We start from the raw sequence: 6,809 nt of genomic DNA on the forward strand, positions 1-6,809 counted from the left end.
AATTTGTACTGAAATCCAGCTTGTAGAAAAAACAGCTAACAGGTGTCCAGGAAACTCACTTTTCCAGTGAGTCTGAAAAAGACTCACACCTTTGAGTTGTAGCAAAGCTATGACTTTAGGTTAAAACGCATAAACGTTCTTTTGTTTTACTTTTTTTCCCCCCTGTCTGGAGGACTGGATATATACAGATTAGACAGAGATGTTTTTAGCATGATAAGAAGCATCTTTAAGTCTGTATTCAAAGACAACCAAAAGAAATTTAAAATCTTGACCTTGTAGCTGATAACAGTACTTGGCCAAAGCTTATCAGAACTCCATCGATTAGTATTAAATTTTTGAATTTTTGAAATCTTAGTATAACAATAGCATAATTTGTATTTATACATCTTAAATCAGTTTTTAGACCCTCATAGTTTTTTAGGCTTTTATATCCTTAGGTAGTTATAATTTAAATTATTTTTAGACCTTTATAATTTACATAAACTTTAAACGTTTTTATCCAGTTATTTAACATTAGACATAAGTGGTTGATTATTTGTGTGTATGTGTGGTTTTTCGAGACAGGGTTTCTCTGTGTAGCTCTGGCTGTCCTGGAACTCACTCTGTAGACCAGGCAGGCCTTGAACTCAGAAATCTGCCTGCCTCTGCCTCCCAAGCGCTGGGATTAAAGGTGTGCGCCACCACTGCCCGGCAAGTGGTTGATTATTAAAAACAGTCTTTGCAAAACAAATTTCTTTTAAACTGAAGAAGTTGTTTAGCCTTTAATATGAAGTCTGTTAGTCAGGCAAATCTGTCTGTAAATCTGCCTTTTTCATCAGGTGACCTAATAGCTCTAGAAAAGTAAGACCTGATATTTTACACATGAAATGCATTGGCCAGGCTAAATTGATAAAGCTACAGTTAGTTGTCAAAATCATCAGAGATCTGAGCAGGATAAATTATAGCAGAAATATAATCCAAATGGCCTCTCTAGCAATTAAAATGACAGACTTGCCACCAACTGAGCATTTACCCTAGGCTCCTGTGGTCTCTGTGGCTTCATTGGTGGCAGTGGTCATTGGTTTTCAGCTGTCACACAGGACGACATCATAGTTTTAGTTGCTCTACAGGACAGCAAAGGCCTCTGCCTGCCAGACCCAGAAGGTCTGAGAGATTTTCCTGTGGAAGAGAAACTTAGAAAACCCAACCCATTGTGACTTTAAACCATAAATACAGTTCATAGACAGACTGACTACTTTCCTGGTCCTCTCTTGGCACACCATTGCAGAATATTGTAATTTCTTCTTGTATGACTCAGTTTATTAAAATCGCTAAAGCTTAAGAAAGTTAGGTAGACATATATTGTTTAGTCAGCCTCTGTTAGCCTGAGTGGACCTTAGGTGAGGAGAGACATCCTGTGGGATCTCTGTCAGGCTGCTTAGGTCCTACGCAGACTGCTACATCATAAAATAGGGATGGCCCAGTTTCCGGAGTTTAGTATTTGGTGTCTATAGTTGTGGCCCTAACTTTAGTTGGCCAACAATTACATTGGGTATTTGGGATCCCAGTAGCATTGAGATTTTCTCAGGGTGAAACACCGAAACCATGTTTTGGGTTGGCATATCTCAGTTCACAGGAACAGTGTTCTCCAGAAGTGGAGCTACCAGGGTAAAAAGCAAGGCTGGCACATCTGGAGACTTGCCCAGAAATACTGACTCTGATGGACGTAATCTTTGTTTTGGTTTTAGCAGGTGGTGCTATCTATGGGCTGGGTTTTACAGCCTGAAAGGTAAGGTTACCTATGTAGAAATCTTTAGTTATTAATTGTGTTATAGGTTTTAAGTCAATTTTTTGTTACAGATCCTACATGCTTTTGGAATATAAACATACCCAATAAACATAAATCCTGAGGTACAGAAACTAAATATAAAAGTCTTACAAATCTTGTGATAAGGTTTATATCTTAGAGAAGTTTGAGACAGATGAAATCAATATTCTAATTTTTTTTTTTAGCCACTTTGCCTTGCTTTTTTTTTTTTTTTTTTCCTCTTACAAAGTCAGGTGGTGCCGGGCAGTGGTGGTGGCGCACGCCTTTAATCCCAGCACTTGGGAGGCAGAGGCAGGCGGATTTCTGAGTTCGAGGCCAGCCTGGTCTACAGAGTGAGTCCAGGACAGCCAGGGCTACACAGAGAAACCCTGTCTTGAAAAAAACAAGAAACAAACAAACAAAAAAAAAAAAGTCAGGTGGCTCCCTTGACATAACACAAAAATTTTACAACTCCAGAAGCAGCTTTTCAATTCAGCAGAACAACACGCACAAGCACCACACACACACACACACACACACACACACACACACACACACACACACACAAGTATTTATACCCAGAAGACGTTTGAATTCTGCTGAACTGAATCCAGTGGCCAGAAAGCTCAGAGCCAAGGAATTTCCAGCCTGGCTATCAAAGCAGCCTTAGCAAGCAGCAGCAGATTTGTGCGTTGGGTTGGGAGGAGGGCGTGCCTGAACTGCCCCAGCCCAGAGTCGTGGGAGCGGCAGCAACTAGAGCTTAAATTCTCCTGTAACTGGAGAAGACTCATTACAGGAGCAAAGAAATACGTACGAGGTACAGAGACAGCAAACATGAGACCAATACAACACCAGGGACAGTGACAATGATTGGGCAATTCAAAGACCCACCATTTCGACCAAAAAAATCTTTTTAAGAAATAGGAGGCTTTTTCACAATTGCCTTCTTGCACAACCGACTTGGAACCCACTAGAAGTGCCGGGCTTTCCCCAGTTCAGTTAGGGCCTAGGCTGGGCCTCTCAGATTTCCATCTCCACCCCAGTAATGCCTGATGTCCTGTGCTCGGCCTATCCAATCTCTTAGCTCACAGAAGGCCCTCAGTGTTCCTCTGCTCTGTTGTGCAGACTACGCATTGAACCCCTGCCAAGGGTGCTCAGCTGCCAGACCTCTCCAATTTCTTGACTCCCAATCTCACCAGGGCATCCTCAGGGTCCCAAGGAGGGTCAGAAAAACAAGCAAACAAACAACAAAAACAAGAACTGGTGGCTCTAGCCAAACTCCCAAGTAACAAAGACAAGTAATTGTTGCCATGGACTAAGGAATATTAGATCGTATCAGAATTCCCCATGTCCCCAGATCAGGATCCCACAGAACCAGATGTCAGAAAAAATATATAAGACTTACCAGAGGAGGCCTCCATAAACCCATGGTTTTTTTTTTTTTTTTTTTTTTGGTTTTCAAGACAGGGTTTCTCTGTGTAGCTCTTGGCTGTCCTGGAACTCACTCTGTAGACCAGGCTGGCCTCAAACTCAGAAATCCGCCTGCCTCTGCCTCCCAAGTGCTGGGATTAAAGGTGTGCACCACCACTTCCCGGCTTGCAGCGTTTTTTGATACACTCACTTGGGCAATTCACCACACGAAAGGCATAGCTCTGGGCCTTGGAGTGTCTCCAAGGTGTGTGCACATCCTAGGGAGCTTACCCCAACTGGTAAGCAATATTTTTTTTGTTCATATACACACATTGCCTCTCCCTAAAGCAGTGTTCAAGAGGTCAACATTGGACATGGGCAAAATAAGGGGTTTTATAGCTCAGGGGTAGGTAGGGGGTTTCCAGAGAAGGAGCAGCGTAACAGGTATTATTAAGCTTTTGAAACAAAGGTAGGGTTGCAAGATGGTCATACAAGGACATTGGTTGCTATTTCCTGGAACAGACAGTACAAAACCATCTGTAGGGTTTCAGGTGGGACACTGCCCAATATTTGAGAAACAGATTTAATCATAAACAAGAATGAGCCTAGTTTGTCTTTACTGTAAGATGGCTTTCAAGCCTAAGATGAAGGCAGACTTATTTATGAGATACAGCATTAGAATCCACACTACACGGCTGCCTAGGCCTGTAGCACCCTTTCCCCTTTCACAGATACCAACAAGTACCTGCTGGGATGTTAGATATGCATCTGGGATGCCAGGCAGACAGCCACCCAATGTCAAATGTCTCAGCAAAGCAAGAAGTTTAACTTCTGCAGACAGAAGACTGTACGGATGTGAAAATCCAGCAAGCAAGTGGCAAGTCCAGTGGGGTTTACTCCTAATGCATAAGTCCTGTGTCTCACCTGATTAGTGAGAGCCTGGCCTTATGACACTAGCTAACACAGAGGGATGGTTTCTAGGGAAAAAAGAAAGAAAGAAAGAAAGAAAGAAAGAAAGAAAGAAAGAAAGAAAGAAAGAAAGAAAGAAAGAAAGACACCTTTAAGTGAATGTTTTTATTCCAGGAGCCACAGTCTCAGGTGCCAGGGTTACTCATCATGGGGAGTGACTTTACATCAAAGGAGGTATTGGTGGCATTCTGTTCCCACATGCTTCCCTGCCTTCTGTAGGTTGTGAACTCTTACCACCACCACACACCTTTTCTCAGAGAGCTGTTTAAGAAAGGACCCTAGACTCTGCCACATTGGCCCTATTCCTCCCTTCAGGACCCCTGCCATACTGTCTGTCTCTGCTGCTGGGACCTGGACTCTCTTCAGAGCCCCTACTGTGCTAAAGTTAATAACTTTTCTCATAAATCCCCAACAATGTGTCTTGGTGTTCTTGAGCCTAAATGTTAGACCTCTCAGATGAGGGATCTCCTCAAGAGAAGGAGAAAAGGGGGGAGCCAGAAAGAAGTGAGTTGGTCAGGATGGCCATGCAGTGAGCATTTGGTCCTTCTGAAGAGGACAGAAAGACAGGGAAAATGATGGGGTTGTGGGTGGGAAAGCACGAGAAAAGTCTGGCTTGCCTGCCCGTTGGTGGAGTGAGAAAACTTCAGAGACACTGATAAGCCCAAGTTGCACTTAGGGACAACTGGTGCTTCCCAAAGATGTCTCACCAAGGACAGGAAACACACTGCAGATACAGGGCCAAGGTGCTCTGTAACCTTGAGTTTCTAGAAGCAGGCAAGCTTCTCACCTGAGCAACAACCCCCTGAATCCACCTTACAACCCGTTCACAGAATGAAGATATCCACCTTTGAACTTTGTATCCTTCACTTACTGAGTTACAAAAGGGGAAGGACTTTCTTTGCCACCTTACAGACATTAACTTCAAGGTCACCAAAATCCTACATGTACCCATGGTAAAGACACCTGAGTGAGACCTGCTCTGGAGATGCCAATGTTTGGGTATGTCTTATTCTTTCCCTGGCACCCTTCCTAATAACCTCTGAAATATGGCTCCAATTTCTTCACGTTTTTGTCAAAAGTCATCTAGCTTTTTTTTCTACTTTATAATTATTTTGCCTGCATGTATGAGTATGCACATTGTTTATGCTTTGTGCCCAAGGAGGTCAGAAAAGGGCATCAGATGCCCTGGAACTGGAGACAGTTATTACCTGAATACTGAGAATCATACCCAAGTTCTCTGCCAGGGTAACAAGTGTTCTCTCTGCAATCTAGGTATGAGTACTCTAGCTTTACCTGTGGTGTCTTAGTGTGGTTTTGATATATAGCTTTCCCAATAGATAATAATGTTGAGCTTCTCTTTATATGTACACAGGCCATCCATATTTTTTGGAGAAATGTCAATTCAAACTTGTTGGTTTTGATTTACTTCACTTTTTTTTCTCTCTCTCAATAGAGTCTCATCTGGTTCATGCTAGTTTCAATCTCACTATGTAGCCAAGGACTTCAAAACTTTTGGCCCTCCTGTCTCCATTTCCCACATCCTGAAATTACAAGTGTGTGCCACCATGCCCGGCTTCAAACACTGTTGTCAGTGTTAACTAATGCTACCTCTTTTTAGTATTGAATTGTACTAAGTTTTCGATGTCCTTTGAGACAGGATTGCACTATGCAGCCCTGGCTAGCTTGACCTTGCTATGTAGATGAAGCTGTCAGGAATTCACAATGACCCACCTACCTCCTGATTAGAGGTGTGCAAGCCCAGCTGCCACTCTCTTGATAAAGGAGAGTCAGAAGCAAGTTTTTTTTTGTTGTTTTTTTTTTGTTTTTTTTTTTTGGCTTTTCGAGACAGGGTTTCTCTGTGTAGTCCTGGCTGTCCTGGAACTCACTCTGTAGACCAGGCTGGCCTCGAACTCAGAAATCCGCCTGCCTCTGCCTCCCAAGTGCTGGGATTAAAGGCGTGTGCCACCACCACCCGGCAGAAGCAAGTATTCTTAAGGCTGGTTGTTTGTAAACAATGGCACAATACTGGAGGCGATCCAGAGGTAACTGAGCAAATTAAGGCTAATTAATTAAGACTAAATTAAAACTAATGAAAGCGGTGGCAAAAAACACAAGGAAAAATGGAAGATCTAGACATGGTACTCAGCTATGGACATGAGGTAAGGTTAGATCTAGACATGGTACTCAGCTATGGACATGAGGTAAGGTAAACAACCTTTGGTTAAAAAGGAAGTATGAATACAGTCACTGGGTTTATTGGCAGCTCAAACAAGTTCTGAAAACACCTGTTCAAAAGGTTCTCAGATGGCTTTTGGGTTTGAACAGTGTCCTGTCAGTTTCAATGGCTCAGGTATGAATCATTACTCGGTTAGCCAGGGTAGCATAGCTATTTCCATCCAATTGAAATACCCTCTTTGTAGGGAAGAATGGAAAGAGGGCAGGAAGCTTCTAAGACTCAGGAAATAAAGGAAACCTGCAAAGGTTAGGAAGTTCCCAAAACAAGTTTCACAAGACCTATCCCAAATAAGCACCACCTACTTTGGGAGAGACTCCAATAGGCTGAGCTGCCTGTCAGTCATGCAGCAGGGATGCTATTTCCTGAGTCATTGGTCACCACCCAAGCTGAGGTAGGCTTTTCCCGGAT

Source organism: Arvicanthis niloticus, chromosome 25 (genome assembly GCF_011762505.2).
Source record: "Arvicanthis niloticus isolate mArvNil1 chromosome 25, mArvNil1.pat.X, whole genome shotgun sequence".
NCBI classification, from domain to species: Eukaryota; Metazoa; Chordata; class Mammalia; order Rodentia; family Muridae; genus Arvicanthis; species Arvicanthis niloticus.